General features: G+C 38.2%; 1 long non-coding RNA gene across 1 annotated transcript; it reads right to left on the bottom strand.

The window, feature by feature from the left end:
- Positions 1–4,501: 4,501 nt before the first annotated feature.
- LOC137096396 (uncharacterized) lies at positions 4,502–21,162 on the bottom strand. Its single transcript, XR_010909434.1, has 3 exons — positions 21,073–21,162; positions 4,703–4,888; positions 4,502–4,591 (listed from the first exon to the last, which is right to left on the bottom strand). It is a non-coding gene; the product is annotated as an uncharacterized lncRNA (long non-coding RNA).
- Between the last annotated feature and the right edge of the window lie 1,936 nt (positions 21,163–23,098).

The raw sequence follows: 23,098 nt of genomic DNA, 5'->3' as shown, positions 1-23,098 counted from the left end.
CTATGGTGACAGTAGCAGAACTGGGAGTAGAGTCTCCCATGTTGGAGAAATGTTGGTGAGGAGACAGAGTAAATGTCCCAAGCAGATGCTGAGCAGCCGTAGTAGCGGGAGGTGACAGTGCTGGAGGATCCTCAGATATAACAGCGATAGCACCCCAGCTAAAACTTGCTTGTACTACAAGCAAGTATAATAGAATAGAATCATTGAGTTGGAAGAGATCACATGTACTATCCAATCCAATCCCCTGCCATATACAAAAAGCACAATCAAAGCACATATGGCCATCCAGCCTCTGTTCAAAACCTCCAAAGAAGGAGCTTTTACCCTCCTCTGAGGCAGAGAGTTCCACTGTTGAACAGCTCATACAGTCAGGAAATTCTTCCTAATGCTCAGGTGGAATCTCCTTTCCTGTAATTTGAACCCATTGCTCTGAGTCCTAGTTTAAAGGGCAGGAGAAAAGAAGCCTGCTCCCTCTTCCTTATGACATTCTTTCACATATTTATACATGACTATTATGTCTCCTCTCAACCCTCTCTTCTGCAAGCTAAACACCCCCCAGATTTTTAAGCCACTTCTCGTAGGGCATGGTCTCCAGATCTCATTTTAGTCACCCTCCTCTAAATATGTTCCAGCTTGTCAATATCCCTCTTGAATCTGATGGTCAGAACCAAACACAGCTACACAAGATGTAAGAACATTGGATGTGAGAAGCATGAATTGGAGGAAGCTAGACATCACAAAATAAAAAAAAAGACTCACATATGTCTTCCTGTTCTCTAGGCTTGTGGGAAGGGGGCTCCAGAAATTACTCCTATTTTTTTAAAATGGCTCAATGCTATGTAATTCTGGGATTTGTAGTTTAGTGAGGCTCCAGATTATAACACTAAGAACCTATAAAACTACAACTCCCATGATCCCATAGCATTGAGTTATAGCCATTAAAGTGGTGTCAAACTGTATACATTCTACAGTGTAGATGTGCTCATAGCCCCATTGCTTTGGTCAAAGATGTCCTGAAGATATTTTTGCATGTGTATGTGTGTTACTTTGGAAGTATAAATGAATTTCAATTTGCAGATTTTGGCATTAGCAAGAGGATAGTCCAATGTGTGATGGCTCTCAGACCTTCTAAAGTTCCAATTTCTACATTAAACCTTCATTCTTCCCGACTAAATGCAGTGTCAATACAATTTGTTTTCTTTGCAGATGTGCCTAATTGATTATTCTCCAAGTTAAAGGGTTTTAGTCATCTATTCAGCAGCAGGGATGATACAGATACTGTAAGGGATGATACAGTATGACACTGGCAACTTTTCAGGCATTTGGAATAAAGAATTGGACCCGGTCTAATTGGAAGTCTGAAACCAATGCAAGAAATCATCCAAACTAGGCTGTGATTGTGATTAATATACCATTGTTGAAAATGGCATTGTATTCAAAATTATTCATAAACAAAATATGACATTTGCAGTTGCTCACAGTGAATAAAAACAACCGATTCACAACATCTCATTGGTTCATACTCAAAAAATGTAATAACACAAGAGAATAAAAGTTGAATAACTCCTGTGGTTTCATATATGCTGCTCATAATATTTTATAGCCATATTATTGAAAATGCACCCTCTCAGGGACTGGATTTATCCCCACTAATATCATTTAGAGCTTCGCTTTCATATAAAATAGATTTTCTCTGTCTGATAAATAGTCTTTCTAGTTTAGTTGTAAATGAATCCATTCTTCAAAAATGCTTATTGTCATTTCCTTTTCTGAGGTAACAATTCTGTTGAGTTGTTGTAGTCTCTTCTGCACATGCGTTGAGTCTAAACCTCTGTACTCTGTTTGAAGAAACCTGTTATACTTATAGCTCCTTCTAAAAATGAAGCAATGTACAGATGTCATTTCTTTAATAGCCTCAATCAATCTTTCATTTTAGTAAGTTTTTATTACTTTGAGTAGCATTGACTTAGAGCTGATTGGATGAAACAAGACTAACAACATTAGCCTTCTGTCTTACCCAAACCTCTGTCTTACCCACAATCTTCTCCTGATGATGACAGCAATATGCTGTCATAAAGTCCCGGAAACTATTCTGCAGCAAGCATACATACATCAAGAATAGGGATGCTACATCCAGTGAGTCCATCTAGAATGGCAGTAAGTGTGTGCACACACACAATAAAGAGGTAAGATAATTCTGTTGTATCAACTAAGACCAAAGTTACAAAATTGTATGGCATGAAGGAAATGTGCAACCAGAATTATAGGTTGTGCAATTATATGAGCTGAGGTATAAGTCAAGATGTGACTATTCTCCTAAATAAGGATCAGTTAAACTGTGCCCTGTGGCAGAAGGAATGAATATCCTGATTTTGTCACTCTGGTCATATAAATTAGTGTGGAATGTGGTTCCAGCCCCATCTCTGAACTCCAGGGTTCTGTAGTGTGTGACCCAGGCAAGAGTCAAAGAATTTGCTTTCCTTGCCTCCCATGTTCCAAAGCACTGAGGACCTCCTTTCACCATCCTGATACTGAAATCTGTTTTTTTTTAAAAAAGTATCCCAGCAGTGCCCTGTCATTGTGACCAGTCTACTGAGATGCCACCATGTGTAAGGTGCCAAACCACATACAAATTTGTTGTCAGAGGGAGCATTAGTGGCAAGGGGAGCATTACAGAATATGTTGTGTGGGTCATTGGCAAGGCAATCAAAAAGAGACTGATGGAAGGCAGGCTCTCTGCTTATAACACCGACACTGACAAACACTCAAACATGATGCCTATTGGCAAGTGAACTTTGAAATGTCATATGTCCCTATGAATTTGGGCACAGGCTTGACGGCCTTCCTAAAAGATTCTAAAAACAAGTGCCTTGCTTACCCTAAAATAGTCTCTAAGGGACTTTCTTTTCATTGAAATTTTCATTGGATGGCAAATAAACATTTGAAGAGACATTGCTGTTGTTGCATTTTATTTATCCTATTTTCCCCTACTAAAATGAGTCTTAAGGAAGCTAACAACAACTTGAAGAAGATAGTGCTAGTACAAAACTCAGAACAGATTAAAACATTTTGAAAAGTAATTAATAACATAACATTTTTAAAAATATAAACTCTTCTGGGATCAATTCACTTCTTTGTTTGTAGAAACCCAGCTTAGCAACCAAAGATCTATCTCAGTAAAAAGGCTTTTGCCTTCTAGTATAACCTCCCTTGCTAGGGCAGCATTTCTCAACCTGGGGGTCAGCACCCCTGTGGAGGATCACGAGGGGGTTTCAGAGGGGTCACCAAAGACCATAAGAAAACACATAATTCTGATTGTCTTAAGAACCCCTTTGGCAGAGAAGGCTGAAGACCTCTCCGCCTGTCCTATTCCTTTTTTAAAACAGATGAATCCTCCCACCAAAAGCCCTCCTCCACTGTGATTGGCCTGCCTCTCAACCAGCCTCTCAGCCAAGGGAAGGGCTGTTTCTGAGACTCCAAGTGGGGAGGGGAGAACAGTCATGCTCAGTGTATGGCAACATGGCTCACATGTGTGGGCAAGGGAAAGCATGCAAAGCTGGAGGGGAGGGGTCATGACAGTGAGTTCCTTCAAGGCATGGGGGTTCTGTGTGGGGAGTCTGACTCAATTCTATTATTGTTGGGGTTCAGAATGCTCTTTGTTTGTAGATGAACTATCAATCCCTGCAACTACAACTACCAAATGTCACAGTCTATTTTGCCCAAACTCCACCAGTGTTCACATTTGGGCGTATTGAGGATTCGTGCCAAGTTTGGTCTAGATCTATTATTGTTTGAGTCCACAGTGCTCTCTGGATATAGGTGAACTACAACTCCAAAACTCAAGGTCAATGCCCATCAAACACTTCCAGTATTTTCTGTTGGTCATGGGAGTTCTGTGTGCCAAGTTTGGTTCAATTACATCATTGGTGTAGTTCAGAATATTTTTTTTATTGTAGGTTAACTATAAATCCCAGCAACTACAACTCCCAAATGACAGAATCAATCCCCCCCCCCCACAACTCCCATCAGTATTCAAATTTGGATATTTGTGCCAAATTTGGTCCAGTGAATGAAATACATCCTACATATCAGGTATTTACATTACAATTGATAATAGTAGCAAAATTACAGTTATGAAGTAGCAACAAAATAATTTTATGGTTGGGGGTCACCACAGCATGAGGAACTGTATTAAGGGGTTGTGGCATTAGGAAGGTTGAGAAACACAGTGCTAGGAAGTCTCACAGCATGAGGGCAGTTACATGTTTAGTAACATCTCAGTTTGGGATGATGTCCCTCAACAGTTATATGATCAAAAGATGAGCTTCTCTGTTCTCACTCACAACCCATCCGAGATCCCATGCAGAAGATTCTTTCAGAGGCATCAAAATTGCAATTTAGAGTAACCTTTCTAAACACTAAGAATTCCAGGAACTTCATTGTCAGGTTATACCACTGTATTGATATATGCAAGATTCACTTAATAGGTCAAAAACACCATGCAGTCCATAAATGTCACAAATATCAGTCCTTTTTGTAAAAATGTACAGTACCAATAGATAATATTTCTGCTGTGCCTTTTCTCCATTTTCTGGAAGAGAAAAAAAGTATGTGTTAACAGAGGATGACATCATTACTTGTGACAGAATCATAGGATTGTAATTTTAATGTTGTTTGTTTGTCTGATTAATTTGTACCCCACCTTTTCTCTTATGCAGTTCTTTACCATCCTGGTACTGAAGTGAGTAGGTGGCAAGGCAATCAGAAATTGGCTGGTGAGGAGCAGGCACTGGGTTTATAATGCTATATGCTGCTGAACATTTAAATATTATGTCCATCTGCACATGATTTTTGGAAGCTTTATCCCCATCAGAAGTTGGTCATGGTCCTGTCAGGAAATGAAGAGAATGAACGATTGCACCCTTGTTGAATGTTTGCCCTTCTGTATTTGGGATCTAAATAGTCAACCTCTGTTAACTTACCACTAAATCTATTAGATGTGTGGAGACTACACCATCCAGGCGAACAGGACTTTACCTTCTATTCTGGGAGACATAGAAGTTGGTCCAGAATAGACATGGTGTGGAATTCATTTTCACTATCATCCAAGATCGACAGGATTGAGATACTTACCAGGAAAGATTCGGACCACAGCCCAATTGAGGTGATATATAACCAAAAAAGAAGACAAAGCTCCTGGCGCCTAAATGATAATCTAATGAAAGACCAAGAGACTCAACAAATTCTCAGAACACATCTAAACAACTACTTCGCTACAAACGAAACTGAAGAACTAGATATACAAACAGTCTGGGACGCGGGAAAGGCCGTGATGAGAGGAATGTGTATTCAGCAAATGGCAATAAGAAATAAAAAAAGAAACGCACAAATGAATAAGATAACAAAAAAGCTGGATGAAGCTGAAAGAAAACTGAAATTAACCCCCCAAAATTCAGAATTAATCTTTGAAATAGCAAGACTCCAAAAAATGAGAATAGAATTGGAAACAGAAACAATAGCAAAAAAGTTAAAATTTGTGAAACAATCATATTTTTACAACGCAAACAAAATCGGAACATGGCTGGCGCGCAGAATTGGAAAAAAGAAACAGAAGCAGTACATTACAAAGATAGTCACAGAGGACAAGGAATACACTAAAGACAGAGATATAATAAAGCAATTCAACAATTACTATAGCAAACTATACTCAAGCGACCAATCTCGAATGGATGAGATCACCTACTATCTAGGAAAACAAAAATTGGAAAAGATCTCAGAAAAACATAGAGAGAGTCTAAACAAAGAAATATCAAACCAGGAAATACAAAATGCAATAAGGAAACTCGATGCAACAAAAACACCAGGACCAGATGGCTTCTCAGCTCTATACTATAAAACATTCGAGAAAGAACTAACACCTAAACTGGGAAAACTAATGAATCAGGCCTTAGAAACAAAAAGAATTCCAAATTCGTGGCAACAAGCAAAAATCATAATGATATACAAAGAAGGAACAGATAGAAAAGACGTAAAGAACTATCGCCCGATATCACTCCTTAATGTAGATTATAAATTATATGCAAGTATAATCGCAGAAAGGCTAAAGGAATTCCTGAAAGAATGGATCCAAGAAGAACAGGCAGGATTTCTTCCGCATCGCCAAATCAAGGACAACATGAGGACAGTGATGAACATCATAGAATATTATGACAAAAACATCGATAAGGAATGCGCTCTGCTCTCGTTGGACGCGGAAAAAGCCTTTGATCGAATTAATTGGGAATTCTTTATAGCCCTAGCGAAAGAATTGGACATGGGATACCATTTCATCAACTCAATAGAATCAATCTATAACAAACAAGAAGCCAAAATCAGTATAAATGGTTGCACCACAGACAACATACAAATCTCAAAAGGGACGCGTCAAGGTTGTCCGCTCTCACCATTGCTCTTCATAATGTCCTTGGAAATATTATTGAACAATATAAGAATTGACAACAGACTTAAAGGAGCCAAAATCAGGAAATATTCGTACAAATTGAGAGCTTACGCGGACGACATAATATGTATAATCGAAGACCCTGTAGAAAACTGGAAACTATGGTTTAACAAGATTGAAGAATTTGGAGCACTTGCCGGGCTAATCATAAATAAAAAGAAAACAAAATGGTTGACAAAGAACATTTCTAAACAACGACAAAAAATATTAGAGGAGGAAAGCGGAATACAAACTACAGATAAAATAAAGTACCTTGGAGTAACCCTAACAGCAAAGAACTCACAGCTATTAAAAAATAACTATGAATCCAAATGGAAAGAAATCATGAAAGAACTATCGAGTTGGAAGCACCTTAATCTCTCATTGCTCGGCAGAATATCCGCTATAAAAATGGTAACACTACCAAAACTGCTATTCTTATTTCAAGTTATCCCAATAATCAGGAATACACAAATTATTAAAAACTGGAATAAAGAAATCTCTAAATTTATTTGGCGCGGGAAAAAACCTAGAATAAATCATATAAGTCTGATAGAAAACAAGGAACAAGGTGGTTTAGGACTCCCGGACCTCCAAATATACCACGATGCCTGTGGATTAATATGGGTAAAAGAGTGGGCAAACATCGATAAGCCGAAAAACTTAGCATTGGAAGGCCATGACCTACGCAGTGGTTGGCATGCGTACTTATGGTACAACAAAAAGAAAATAGAAAAAAACTTCGGCAACCACTTCATTAGATCGTCACTCATTAAAATTTGGGAAAAATATAAAAACAAATTCTACCAAAAGACCCCCCTCTGGATCTCCCCATTGGAGGCAATCCAAAGAAGGGAGCTAGGATGGGAAAAATGGCCCAGATATAAAGATATTTTAAAAAAAGAAAGAGACGGCTATAAGCTTAAGACACTAGAAGAAATAAGAATATCATATGGTGAAACCACGTGGTTCCAATATAGACAAATAACTGACATATTCAGCAAAGATAAAAAAAACAGGCTTTAACGACAATGAAAAACAATGGGAAAGAATTCTGACAATGGAGAAAAAGGGAATCACAAAATTGTATAAGATTCTACTAAACTGGAAAACGGAGGGGAAAAGCATGGAAGGCTACTTATCAAAATGGACAAGCATCCTAGGCCATATAATTGAAAGAGCGGAATGGGAGAAAGTTTGGAAGCTCAAATTAAAATGGACCAATTCTTTCAGTCTAAGGGAAAATTGGATAAAGATGCAATTTCAATGGTACCTAACGCCGAATAAACTAGCCAAGTACTACCAAAATGTTGACGAAAAATGCTGGAAGTGCAAAGAAAAGAAGGGCACATTTCTACACCAATGGTGGACGTGTGAGAAAACCAAAAAGTTTTGGGCGGAGGTACATCAAGAAACAGTTAAGATATTAAACCTACAATTTGAAAAGAAAGCAGTATATTATCTACTGGGAATTTTGGACTTTGACATAGATAAAAATAAAGATAGGCTCTTATTCCATATAGCTACCACAGCAAGACTAGTATTTGCATCTAAGTGGAAAAACGAGGAAATCCCGATACTAGATGATTGGAGACTAAAGCTAATGGATATAATGAACATGGACACCCTGACACAACATATAAGAACAAAACCTTCCGTCAGAGGGGAAAGAACAGACTGGGCTCCAATCAAAAACTACCTTGAAGCAAAACAAGAGTACAAACAGCACTAGAGTAAATAAGCGAACGACAACAGCAGAAAAGTAAAGAAGACAATACTAGCAACAACTAACCAAGAGGGAAATAATGAGTAAATAATATATATTAACAAATACTAACACACTCCACGTCTCACATCCTCTCCCACATGCACCCCCCTTCCTTCCCCCATTCTCCTTTAGTTGAGGGTCGCCCCTCCTATTACCCAATCCCCGTACCTTCCCCCTTCCCCCCGCTATTAGGAATTAGGTTGCTTCCCCTCCCCACCTCCCCACTACCCCCCCCCCCTTTCCTGGGTTTTTAAGTTCTTTTTAGTTTTTTTTTTTTCAATCATGTCAATGATTAACCCCGAGTTGATGTATAATTACCAAAATACCACAATAAAAATGATTATAAAAAAAAAAAAGAAGTTGGTCATGGTCCTGTCAGGAAATGAAGAGAATGAACGATTGCACCCTTGTTGAATGTTTGCCCTTCTGTATTTGGGATCTAAATAGTCAACCTCTGTTAACTTACCACCTTGTCCATCACATGGCTCCAAATAAGCATCTTAGGATGCTTAGCGCCAGTTTCAGGGATGGAGCCCCACTACAGCTATCAAACAATGTCCACCCTCAACCTCCCCCAACCGGGGCAAAAGCATTGCCAGCCAGCACAAGGCCTCCCCAAAAGGATGACCCTTTATGTCACAAAAGGGAGCTGTGCACGGGACAACATTCACCCCATGGCTCCCTCTTTCCTCTCTGGAAGCAAGGCGAAGCAGGCCACTTTACCTGACCTTTATGATAAGGTCATTATTAGAGGCATGTGGAGATCTGAGATTTATTTTGAAATAAGAATATACATAAATGGATAACAAATTGCACTGGTACATGTTTACAAAGCATTGCCTTTACTAAACTTGCAGAAATGGATGGGTGTATACCTTATGTTTCACAGGTTTCAGAGATGATGCCCAGTGTTTCAAGATTTTTAGAGACTCCTAACTCCATTCTTCAATTGCTACATCACAGAAGAACGGTGTAGTTTATTAATGGAATACACGGTTTCAGTCTGTAATAATCACAGATTTTGAGGTTTTTAAGTAGGCTGAATGGCAATCTGTCAGGAGTATTTTGGTTTTGCATTTCTATATACCGGGGGTTGCATTGGATGGCCCTTGGGGTTTTTCCAACTCTATGATTCTATGATCCCAAGATGTTAACCATACCAGAATCAAAATAAACATGACAGATTCTAAATCAAGGACGGGCAAAATGTGGCCCATGGTCTGCACGTAGCCATCCACCCCAGGGCTATTGTGTGGTTTCCAGAGCCCTCATGCAAAATAAGCAAAACATTTGCTCCAAAGTGCTCCAAAATGACTTTTATTCTTGTTGGGAGGTGAAAATATAATTTCTATCATAATGGGAAAGGGCCCTAGGGGGTCAACATTCCTTTTGGGCTTTTTTTAAAAAAAATGTTGCCCTGAAGTGCTCTCAGATCAGGCATCTCTACATTTCTATGAGCCAGTTTATTCCCTATTTTGAAACAGAAAGTGCTTTCTGCTTATTTTGTTATTAAAAAAGGAAACTCTTGGAACTAAAATTTTCCCAAAGATCCGCAAATATTTTGAAGAACGCCTCCATATCACCTATAATATGTTTAGTGTTCATGTCTGGGGAGTGGGAGCTTTTGAAGTGGGTACAGTGTGTTTGCCATGGCTTTCCAACAGTTTTTAGGGGCCAATATGTCCCCTAGTCTTCCACAGATGTACCATTCTTGATCTTGGGCTTTTTATGTGTCCCTCTGTTCCAGACAAGAGACAGTCTCCTACATGCAGTTAGTTGTTTAGTAGAAACATGGTACAGCCTATTGCACTATTTTGCTAGAAACTATACATTCCACCCACCATCCTCCCACCTTTTGGGGGATGTGTATTGCTGGTTTGATGCATATCTGGACTCAAACATCTTCTTTGTTTTCCTAATCCTTACTGTGAAATTTGGCATTTTTTTCCTGATCAACAATTTAAAAATAAATGAACAAAAAGTCCAAAACCAACCACAAAGCCTCAGCAGATCAGCAGTTGTGACTATTCCCTGGTTTGCATCTTGCTCCATTTACCAATCACTGTTCAGTTCTCCAATTAAAAAGAAATTATAGCCTTTAAAATTCTCTAACACACTCCACACTCTGCAGCATTTGTCCCCTGAGGCATCCACCATGTTCTGTAAAATGATATGGCTCAGCCCTCCTACATTTCTTTATATACTTTGAACATTGTATGCCAAATCAATGTGTTAGAATGCTTGGTTGTTGCCCACCCTCCTTTAATTGGTACATTATTTTTTTAAAAAAGAAAATGACACTATAGAGAGTGAGGAAGCAATATGACTCTGTCTTGGAGCGCTTCAGTCACCAGCTTAGAATGACTGAAATCTATTTCCAACCTCTCATGCTCTCACCCATCTGCCACCCCTTTTGGCACCCACTCACTACTGCAATGAATTCTAAGCTGAATTAAACCCTAATGTTTCAATGTCCCATTACACTCTGTGATATTTTTAAGAGAGAGACTCTAAGAAGCACTAGACTTTTTGCATTGTCACATGAATGCTAATTTCTCTTTACTATGGTCTGTTCTGTAGGCATTTCAGTCATATGCAAATCTGTTTCATGAAATCAAAAGCATATTTGGTTCTTTGTAAAGAAGTCTTAAAATCACGAGCAATTTTTTTCTTCAATGTTTTATAAAATTAGTCTGAAAACCAAAGCTGTTTAATTTTAATAAGCTTGGACCTTTTTAGTTCTTTGAGTATGGAAAATCTTCCATTATGTTCATCACAGTTCCCTAGCATTTGTTGAAACAGTTTGAATGCTTGCATATACTTTGGTGCAGTTTTCTATTCTGGTGATGTTAAAAACCATTTTTGTCACTCAGTGAATATCTTTATTTTGTAAATTGAAAAGACTCTTCTTTTAGTAGAACTGAAGAAGATTTGCAGCCACACAAGAAGAAAGAATGTACCTCTTTTGGGTATTGCATTACGGTAATACTTGCCACAAAGCTTTAAGTTAAACAAGACAGCACAGTCTGGTATTCAAAACTGTTGCCTATAGCATTAGGGATGAGGTCAGATTTGATCTTTTTTGTTCTATATGTACACACACACACACACCTATAAAAGTTGATGAAATTCCACCTCATCCCTAGCTGGAATCTGTCTAGAAAAAGATTAGATGATGAAGAAGAAAAAGGGCTGGAAACCAAGCATTATGTACTTGATATGTGAAACAGAAGACTGGGAAGTTACAAGTTACATGATAACTATCTTTAGGTATCTGAAGGGATATCATATAGAAGATGGAATAAGTTTGGTTTTTAAAGAGGCCAGTGTCCACTAATTGCAGCAATGAAAATGTAACTAAACACAGAGAAACTCAATGTATGCATACAAATACAAATGTCAACAAAACATAGGATTGTTGCATTCACATTTAACAGAAATAATTTGTTCTTTTCTTGTAAGATGAAAAAAATCTTCACGTGTGTCAGGCCTGTAGCCAGGATTTTGATTTGGGGGGAGGGGGCTGAGTTTGATTCGGGGGTGGGGGGCTGAGTCTGAGTGAAAGAGGGTCTACCCTAGCAAACCTTTTGTATCGTTACCCCAATACCCCCATGCATATGAGATATTTTGAGCATGGTGATCAGATTATGATATGAATAAACATAACAGTTTAAATAATGTACCAGTAAGGCCTTTTTTGCAGACCACCATGAGAATTTGGGGGGGGGGGGTGAAGCCCCCAAAGTCCCGCCCCCCTGGCTACATGCCTGACGTGTATGGAAATAGTCCTTGTGTCTTTACTATAGATGAGTAGACTCAAAGTTCTTGCACAATAAATGTCCTATTTTCTTTATTATACAAGAGTAGACTCCAATATTCAACTGGTTTTGACTCACAAGAGTCTTCATTGTGTAGTTGGGTCTAAAAACAATACATATTGTTTATAATATGTATTGTTTATATATTGTTATTGTATTTTTATATATTGTTAATACTCCCATTTTTCTTTTCATTTTTCTTTTCATGTGTTGTTTATATACTGTTAATACATCCATTTTTTTTATTTTCAGTAATTTTGTTTTTTGCCAGTTCAGAGACTAGCAGAAACATGGTCCAGCCTATTGCACTATTTTACTAGAAAATGAGCCTTTACATGATAACAGATTCTAAACATTAGGAACAAGCATACCACCCCCCTGCTGTGCCAGCTCCACTGGCTGCCGATCCAATTCCAAGCACAATTCAGAGTGCTGGTCTTGACTTATAAAACCCTATACGGCTCCAGTCCAGCGTACCTGTCCAAACGTATCTCCTTCTACATCCCACCTCGGAGCTTAAGATCGTCTGGGGAGGCCCTGCTCTCAGCCCCGCCTTTGTCTCAAACACGCTTGGCGGGGACAAGGGACAGGGCCTTTTCTGTCATGGCCCCCCGCCTGTGGCATTTGCTCCCCGAGGAAATTAGGCCATTGTCATCCCTCCTCACCTTTAGAAAAAACGTTAAAATGTGGCTGTGGGACCAGGCCTTTGGGCAATCAGGTTAAAGGACAATTGATAATGTATATTGACTATGGCATGGAAGAGGATTTGGATAAGTTAAGCGGAGTAATCATTAGTAGATGGCTAGCTAAACAGCCACCAGACGGGCAATAGCTAATCAGAGTGTAAGTATACTGTTTTAATCTTTATTTATTAATGTTCATGTATAATTGTTATATTTCTTATTCTGTATTTTATGATGCGCTATTAAATTATTGCCAATTGTAAGCCGCCCTGAGTCCCCCTAGGGGTTGAGAAGGGTGGGGTAAAATTGTTCAAAATAAATAAATAAATAAACTTCTTCACTGTAAGAGCTGTTTGACAGCAGAATGCCTTGGTAGATGGGAGTCTTACTGCCTTTTGAACACATTTAAATAGGTTTTCTATGGGCATCTTTCAGAAGTGTTTTTGTTGTGTATTCCCACATGACAAGGAGTTGGACTAGATGACCTTTATGGTCCCACCAACTCAACGTTTATATGATGGAATGATTCTATGAAGCCACACATTCTAGAATTGAGAGCAGAATGTAACAGAATTTGTAGGTTTGCTTGAGGGTCTCCAGAAATTACTTGAAAGCATACAAGAACAACAAAAAGGTGCCAGCATATGGCCATCCAACCTCAGTGAACAAAGCTTCTAATGAAATAAAGTCCACTGCGTTCTGAGATAGTCCATTCTACTTCCTAAAGTTCTGCCAGAATTTATGTTCTTATAATATTGATTCATTAGTTGCTTCTTATTCTTTAGAGCAAGGGTTCTCAAACTGTTCTCTGAGGAGCCCTTGAGGCTCTGCAGGTGATAGTCAGGGGCTCCATAGCGCCATGCTGTCTACTCTTTCCTCCTCCTGAGAAATGCAGGGAAATTAGAGTTTTGAGCTGCCGGAAACAACAGCAGCGGCGGTGTCCTTTTGGGTCACAGACCCTTTCTCCCTGGCCTCTCTTGCTGCTCAGACGCTTTTTCCCGTCACCCAGCCCCCTCACTTTGTCTTTACTTCCAAAATGCTATTTCCCCCCTAGTGCTCTCAGAGGGTGCTTTGATTGTCTGGCAGAAGGGGGTGCCTGCATGGCAAAAGGGGGTTGTGCTGTATGGCCTCTGGAGTTTCTAATCATCATCATCATCATCATCATCATCATCATCATCATCATTATTTTTAGACCACCCTATCTCCCTGGGGGAACTCAGGGTGGTTTACACATACAAAGGTAAACATTCAGTGCCCAACATATACCAAATCATGACAGCAATAAAACATAATACATAATAATAACAGCATTAAACTCATCAAATAAAATTAAATATCAAGATAAAAACATAGAACAACTAATCACTAAACAAATACATTTAAAAGCATGTCACAAAGGCTGTATGGCCATTAGTTGGAGATGCTTTGATTGTGATTTTCCTGCATGGCAGAAGGGGGTTGGACTGGATAGCCACAGGGGTCTTCTACTGAAAGTTAAGTTTATGTTGTTGTTGTTGTTTTCATTTTAAATATTGTATTATTCTTTTTTCCCTTTTTTGTTCAAAGAGGGCTCAGCGGCTGAAAATGTTTGAGAACCCCTGCTCTAGAGCCCAAAACATGAGCTTCCTCAATTTTTTCCATGACAAGCCTTGACACTTTTGAAAATGGTGATCATATAATTTTCCAACTTTTCATCTCTAGCTCTTCTAACTATTTGAAAATATTTGGGCAGATAAATGAAGGAACAGATTGTTAGAATAATGATATATTCCTGAAAATTCATTGAGATAGATTATTATAATACCGGTACATAAGGCAGGAACATGATGTCCAACTAATTTCTCTCATCTCCTGGTTATAGAAATATACCCTACATGAATACCATTCCAGTTTAAATGTGCTGTTAACATGTTTTGATGTGGTGTGGCACATAACATTTAGTTCCTAGTTTAAGCCAAGTGCTTAGTTGTTCCATGTGAACTGCGACCTACCACACCTACCTGGCTAGTAATCCTTGGGTGTGCTAAAACATACAAACAAATAATATTTCAGGGAGACATGGAGCACCTAATATACCATATGGGTAAATTTTGTTTGTTGGCCTGGCATCATACTTAAATTAAGCTAAATAAATATGAGGGAAGAACAGTACTGAAATGGTTGTACAAGAAATGTTGTTTGTGCTTCTGTACTTATGTATTTCTTCTTGTAAGCCTTCTGTCACCAGGTATTTGGTCTTTTTAAGCTTCTTCAAGCTGTAGTTTTCATGTAGTTCAGGCCCAGGAATCATGCAGCTCTTTGTGTTTTATATCAAATTGTTCGTAACAGAACAATGCTTGCCATTAGTACACATTTAAAATTGTGAGTGAAACAAATTTTAGATGAACAAAATCCTTTTGGTACAAAACTCACACAGTATTCTAAATGATTTCCATCCTCTGATATTCAGTCAATATGAACAGTGTTGACAAATACATTTATATAGTTTTGTAGCATAGTAAGTTTTCCAGTTAGCTAAAATACTCATTTGTTTCAAAGCAGAGCATGAGAAAACAACCCTTTCAGATAATGGGGACTTCCTAATTCAAACAAGTGTTTTATTAATTAGTTTACTCTTTTAGTGTCATTATTGTAGTAGATATTTCACCGCACTATCAAAGCATCTTAGTCATCTACAAATTTCAAATTAAAATACATTCCCAAATCCATGAAGTGTTCTATTTTGTTTAAGACCTTGGAACACAAATGATATTTGAATTGGATGTAAAGTACAATGTCCTTACAAACCCACATCTTCAAAGGGGATATTAATTGGATAACCTTTCAAGACAGACTTAAAAGACAAACATATTAAATGCTTGAATCAATTCAGAAGTTCTCATGTAAGTGAAGTCGGGCTAAGAGTATTGTTCAGCTCTCATTAATAACGGTTCAGATTTATAACAAAGCAGTGTTCTTATCAAAGATCAATTGTCTCTCCCTATTCCGAACATTGTTACACTTTTATAATTAGCTGTTTGTTTGCCACTTTAATGATTTCCATACTGAACTGTATTAAAATATTATCTGGCAGCATCTGCATAAGAGAGAGGGACTTTTCACAATACATGAAACACTGCAATGTAGCCAATAAAGGCCCTTTTATCAGAAAAGAGTAGCAGTAATAATTCACGAGTTTGGATTTTGAGCACTGAAGAGAAACTGGAAAGGGAATCAAAACTGGCTGTATGTTATTATTGTTTAATGTTTGATTTTTATGTATGTGAGGCATTGAATTTTGCCATATATATATGTTGGAAACCACTTTGTCATCTGTCCCCCCAGGTGAGAAAAGCTGTATGCAAATGAAGTAAATAAATAAATTACTAAGTGTGACCAAGCTGCATTTGTACATGCAGACATTATTCATTATGTTGTTTTCATCCTTAATTCAGTGTATATTCAGATTTCTAGTGAAATAATCTGGGTTTTTTTCTATAAAAGGGGGAGAAACAGAGAAAGAGAAAAACAGAGAGACTTCATCCATTTTTGGCCCCACTCATGCTCAAAACACAGCTCTAAAAAAGTTATCCCTGATGGAATGGGTACATCTACACTGTAGCGTGAATGCAGTTTGAGATTACTTTAACTGACATGGCTACTGTGAAATCAGTCTTTAGCCTTCTTTGCCAAATAATACTGGGGCCTCAACAAACTACAGCCCTCTTGATTACATAAATATGAGCCATGGTGGTTAAAGTGGTGTCAACCTGCAATAACTCTACAGTGTAAATTCCCCACTTTGTGCTGAGCTCTGTTCTTGTCACTAGTTTCTCAACACCCCTCCACTCCATTTGATCAGGGCTGGGAGGAAATGGCTGTGTTTAAAGTTGGACTTTGGGAGTTGAGGGAGGATAGATGCCTACATCACTCTTGATGAAGTTTTATAGTACTCCCTCCTGTTCTTTCCAATATTTATAAAGTCATATCCTTAGTCATTAATACCTTATTAAAGGCCACTCTATTGTCCAGCTAGCTACTCCCTAATTCCAACATCACATCATCCTAGAGTAATAGGCACAAACAGAAGCTAAATTTACATAGAATCATAGAATCATAGAATCAAAGAGTTGGAAGAGACCTCATGGGCCATCCAGTCCAACCCCCTGCCAAGAAGCAGGAATATTGCATTCAAATCACCCCTGACAGATGGCCATCCAGCCTCTGCTTAAAAGCTTCCAAAGAAGGAGCCTCCACCACACTCCGGGGCAGAGAGTTCCACTGCTGAACGGCTCTCACAGTCAGGAAGTTCTTCCTAATGTTCAGATGGAATCTCCTCTCTTGTAGTTTGAAGCCATTGTTCCGTGTCCTAGTCTCCAAGGAAGCAGAAAACAAGCTTGCTCCCTCCTCCCTGTGGCTTCCTCTCACATATTTATACATGGCTATCATATCTCCTCTCAGCCTTCTCTTCTTCAGGCTAAACATGCCCAGTTCCCTAAGCCGCTCCTCATAGGGCTTGTTCTCCAGACCCTTGATCATTTTAGTCGCCCTCCTCTGGACACATTCCAGCTTGTCAATATCTCTCTTGAATTGTGGTGCCCAGAATTGGACACAATATTCCAGATGTGGTCTAACCAAAGCAGAATAGAGGGGTAGCATTACTTCCTTAGATCTAGACACTATGCTCCTATTGATGGCTTAGTATTGATGGCTTAGTATTAGCAGAAAACAAAACTTCATCGGATTTTGGGAGAAACTATGGGATAATGACACATGGCATCCCAATCCTCTTCATATAAAGTTCTACCAAACATTTCTAATATATTGACCCATTTCATATAAGATAATGCATTTCACAGCTGGCGTCCTGGCTTTGGCATCCTTCTGACTATTTCTGGTAACCTTTCAGGAAACATTGCCACAGCAGTTCTTAAACTTTGTCCTTCCAAGTATTTGCTATGTCAGCTTCTGGAATCTCTGACTGTTGGACAATCCAGCTGAGGTATCTGGTTCTCTAAAATGAATGTATTGAAAAAATAACGTCATCAAGAAGGATTAGGGCTCATCTACAGTGCTATACAATGGAGTTTGAAATTGCATTATTGTCATATGTTCTGCAGTTGATGGTGGTTGGTGATGGAAGGGTTAATGTGAGTATTAGTTCTAGAGGGTTTGGTAATCTGTAAGTGGGAGTTCATGGGTGAAAGCAATTAGGGGTGGAGGTGTGCAGAAGATGGGTTGCAGCTGGATGTTACTGGATTTAAGGTTCTAACCTTGAGACTGATTTTTGGGAGAAAAATATCTGTTGTATTTTGTTGGTAGATGCTGCTGGTTTTTCCCCCAGTTCTGTTGGATTTTTCGGTATCCTGACCCGTCTCCTGTAATCTTGGAATCCTGGAACCTTGAACCTTTGGACAGGCTTTTGACTAAGGTATAGACTCTTGAACCCTGGACTTTGTTTATTGAACTCTCAGCATTTGACCACTGGACTGGACCCTTTTGACTATGGAGTTGTTTTTGCTATCTTTATGTTTTATGTTTTAGTCTATTAAAACAGCCAGCAAGTAAGTGCTGTTTTAATTAAACTGTTTGATAAAACTGGGAGTTTGATTCATCTCTACCTAAATAAGGCAGAGCCCTGGCAATGTGACAATTATATAGTCAATATAGACTCAGAGCGCTTCCACATAGCCCTTAAACCCATGCTGAAATGGGTTAAAATATTCTGCTTTAGCTCAGGTTCCTGTCTACACCCACCCACCCGGGATGGCATGAAGCAACCCAGGAGCCCCTCAATTTCCCACTAAAACTTCCTTTAAAAATTCCATAGCCACCTTAAAGCCTTTCCTTGCATCCTCCTAGAATGAGAAAATGATGTCTGAGGAGATGGGAGGGGCAAGGAGGAAAATCCTTATTCTCCTGCCCCTGTCTCCTTGCATGTCATTTCTTTCACCAGTAAGACACAAAGAGAGGAGTAATGATGGTCACAGACCCTTTAAAGTAAGTTTGGAGGGGAGGGCATTGGGAGCTGGAGAGGAGGCCAAAAGGTGCAACATACAGAAACAATCCTGGGAGTCATTCCCCACAGGCCCAATAGCTCATTCAGGAAGGCCCGGATCTAATGAGATATTTAATTAATTTGGAACAAACCAAAGAAAGCTTGGTCCAAATTAATTAAATATCAAAGAAAGCTTGGTTTGTTCTGCATTCATTCGCTTTTACTGGAGACGTCATTTGGACAGCTCCAGTAAAAACTGAGACACGTCCAGCATTTTGGAATTGTCTGGATGGGCCCTCATACAATGCAGTTTAACTGGATTGAACTGTATTATATGAGTCTACACTGTCATATAATGCAATTTGTACATTTGTATGTCTGGATTTGCTGTTGCTCTCTTCAGCGGAAATGTAATTTTGTTTTTTCATCACACAAACCTGCTGAAGTGCACATTGTTTCCACTTGGTTTGAAATTCATATGAGCATTTGTGGAAAATGAATCAAACACTTTGTTAGAAAGAAGTCAAGACCTTTTCATAGTTCCAGATGGCATATATATAATTAAAGCTGTCAGAACAAGAACATGATTTAAAGATCATCACCCTTTATTTCTGCAGCATTTGATTTTTCAGTGAATAATATCACTCTCTCTGCCTTGGTCTCCATCAATTGGTACCTGTTTACTGACACACCGGCATGCTGTTCATCTTTTGAATAAATCTTAGAAAAGTAACATATTTGGACTCCTGGAATTTACCAGTTAGTATATCCAAGCTTTGGTCTGGATCATGATCTGCCTCCAATATCACTACAGTCTTTTGCCATTTCCTTCTTGAAGATTTTTTTTTTTAAAAAAGAACCTTTGTAAATATTACATTTACGTATACATACTTCATTCCAGATAACTCCTTTTCAGTTGGCTCCCAAGAAGTTTTGGACTGCTAGTCAATTGACTGCCAATTAACTATTAATCATTAGTCACATTGTGATAGACTACCATTTGATTTCAGATAATTTTGGTTGATTACATCTAACTGCAAATAGTTGCAAATCCTAAGAAATACTTGTAGGCCTAGACAACATGACACCCACCGAATTGATCTCAACCCACCGGTTTGGTAGCTTTTCCTCTTTTGCCAAGTAACAGTGGCATGAAAAATGACAATCATTGTTATTTGTGTGAAATAACAATGAGTCACCATGAAACATGTTGATTGACACGCATTGAAATCTTATCAATGCCCATTCAGAAGGAAGTCCCACTGAGTTCAGCAAAGTGGGCACATTTATTTGGGACTGAACCCCAGAAAAACATCTTTGGAATTTGTAATACAGATATATTACTTTGTGTGGACCTTTTCTATGCCAATGCATTCATTTCATACATCAATTTATTGTATCAAAAAAGAACAATTCAAGGCAATTGTTCATATGTGATCAAGTATTTACCAGCACAAAACTAACTTCCATTAAGTTCACTGGGGTTCGTTCCCACTTCAATGTCCATAGAAGTGCAACCTTTCGTCATACAATCATTTGAAAATCAGTATCATTTATATGTTTTTCAACATTTACAGGACTGAAAGATTTTTAAGGAGAACCAAAAACTAAAAAATGCTGTATTTCATTCATTTTTAACAAAGACTATTGTCAAGTTTCATCACTGCCAGTACACTACAGAAAAAAGTAGCAAAAGATGGGATAGGGTTATGTTTATTCTATGTAAAATAATTGCAAAAATAAACATAATTTAATTTCTGCATTAATGTATGACCTGAAACAGAAATGAAATGTTTATATTTATACTGTTGAAGAGCAACACTAATGTAGACAAACAGGATGTTCGGGTGGCATTTTAATATAGCTAAATTAATATTATGTGTCATTTTATTTTAATTAGAAATCAAATTGGCAAGCAGGAAGGATAAATCAAACACAAAAAGTAATGTGGTAGAAAGAACTGTGCATTTTACATTATATGCTCCACTGAATAGCACTTTGCCCAAGAGAAATTTATAGCCACCCATGAACCACATAGACCTATTAATCAATTTTATTAATTTTTGAAGTATCTTTCTGTGTACTTTTGACTTCATCTCAATGGACTAAATCTGGAGCTAAATAGAATAAAATACTTCCAATTTGACAAATGTAATAAAACAAGTATTTCTCTTTTTTTAAAAAAAAAAACCTTTAAAATGTTAACTCACAATCAATGACATGTACATATTTTTAAATTTCTAAGGTGCAGTTTTTAAATCAGTGTTTTGATCAAAATGGATAAATCAAACTGTAAGAACATAAGAAAGACTAAGAAGAGCAAAATCATATGCATGTAGGCTACCTACCTGTAAACTATCATCAGCCTTCTTGGTTGATATCATCACAACTTCTTGTGTAAATGGCACAATGTCTTGGGTAGAATACCTCCTTGACTTGTTCACCACTGACTACCATTGAATGTTCATCATTTGGAAAGAGCTCGGCATGGGTTTCTAAAAAACAAAACATGGCAAACAAATTTTGTCTTTCTTTTAAAATTAAAAGCTTGATAGATTTATTTTATTTACTTACAATATTTATATTCCATCCTTCTCACCCCACAGGGGACTCAGGGCAGATCACGATGCACATATACATGACAAGCATTCAATGCCATAAACGCACAACATAAATAGACAGGCACACAGAGGCTATTTAACTTTCCAAATTCATGAGAGTATGATTGAATTCTGGCCACCAGGGGAGCTGTTGCCTCACCGTCCACTTGTGACACTGATAAAGTACTTCCTCATTCTTTTGCACGCTGCTGGAGATTTTTATCACATCATAAATTAGTGAAATTAGCCTCCCCACATAAGCGGTACCTAAGTTTCCTACTTGACAGATGCAACTATCTTTCGGGCTGCAAAGGTCAACAGCAAGCTAGACAAATGGTTGGGAGCTTACTCTGACCCGGGTTGGCTTTAAACACATTACCTTTTGGTCAGTAGTGATTTTAATGCAGCTGACTCCCAACGAGCTGCGCCACAACCTGTTTATATAACATGTCTTGATTTCAAGTAAGACTTTCCACTCTAGAAAGAAGTGACTAGTCATGCCACCTCTAATGTTAGTGGGCCTTTCCTATCTTATAATTTGATTTACCCATTTTGGGTTTCAATGTGATTTAACTAAAACATAGTAAGTCAAAATACCAACTGCATCCCTTTTAGGTTACTGTAATGCGCTTTACAGGAAGATGCATTTACAAACTATTTAGAAACTTCAGCAGATCCAAACATTATGCTTAGACTGCCAGTTAGGACTGGTTATTCAGAACATATAACTACTTGGTTGCTGTGAGTTTTCCAGGCTGTACGGCCATGTTCCAGAAGCATTCTCTCCTGACGTTTCACTCACATCTATGGCAGGCATCCTCGGAGGTTGTGAGGTTTGTTGGAGACTAGGCAAGTGAGATTTTATATATCTGTGGCATGTCCAGGGTGGGAGAAAGAAAGGACAGTGCACAGATATATAAAACTCACAGCAACCCAGCGATTTCAGCAATGAAAGCTTTTGGCAACACATATAACTATTTTGCTGAAAAGGCTTCATTGGATGCCAGTTTGTTTTCAGAATCCAAAGTGCTGGTTATGACTCAGAAAGGACTATAAGCTTTAGATCCAGGCTATCCAAAAGACCATATCTCATTTTATGAGCATAACTACATTTTAAGATTTTCAGAGCAGGACTTTCTTATAATCCAGCCACAGTTATGGTTAGTGAGACATCAAGAGAGAGACTTCTCAGTGGTTCCAGTCCATGGAACTCCCTGTCTCCCCTCTCCTTTCTCAACAGGCCTTTAGATTGCAATGAGTAGGTTTTAGTGTGCCTTTAGTTACTTTAAATTAACATTTTCAAGTTATGTATATTTAATGCTTTTCAATGTTATATTTTGGAATGCTTCCAGGTGTATTATTTTAATGTGGACTGTGTGATTGGGGGAAAAGCAGAATAGATATTAAATAAATAAATCGTGTATCCTGGGGTTCTGCCCTGAGTCCAGTGTCATTCAACATTTTTATAAATGTCTTGGATGTTGGAATAAAATATATATTTATCATATTCTCACCTGACAGAAAATTAGAAGGGTACCTAATACTGCAGAGGACAGGATCAGTAGTTAAAATGAACTTGATAGTTTGGAGAGATGAGCCAATTCCTAACAAATTGAATTTCAACGAAGTGAAATGTAAAGTACTTCATTTAGGCAGGAAAAAGGAAGTGTGCAAAAATAGGATAAGTGATACCTGACTTTAAAGCAGTATATGCTTATTTATCGTATCAGGAGCAAACCAAGGCTACAGCTGTAATGTATTAAAAACACACACA

The sequence above is a fragment of the Anolis sagrei genome, chromosome 2 (assembly GCF_037176765.1).
Source record: "Anolis sagrei isolate rAnoSag1 chromosome 2, rAnoSag1.mat, whole genome shotgun sequence".
Taxonomy (NCBI): domain Eukaryota; kingdom Metazoa; phylum Chordata; class Lepidosauria; order Squamata; family Dactyloidae; genus Anolis; species Anolis sagrei.
Note: the sequence above shows the minus strand (reverse complement) of the source record. Positions and strands in the feature narration are given on the sequence as shown.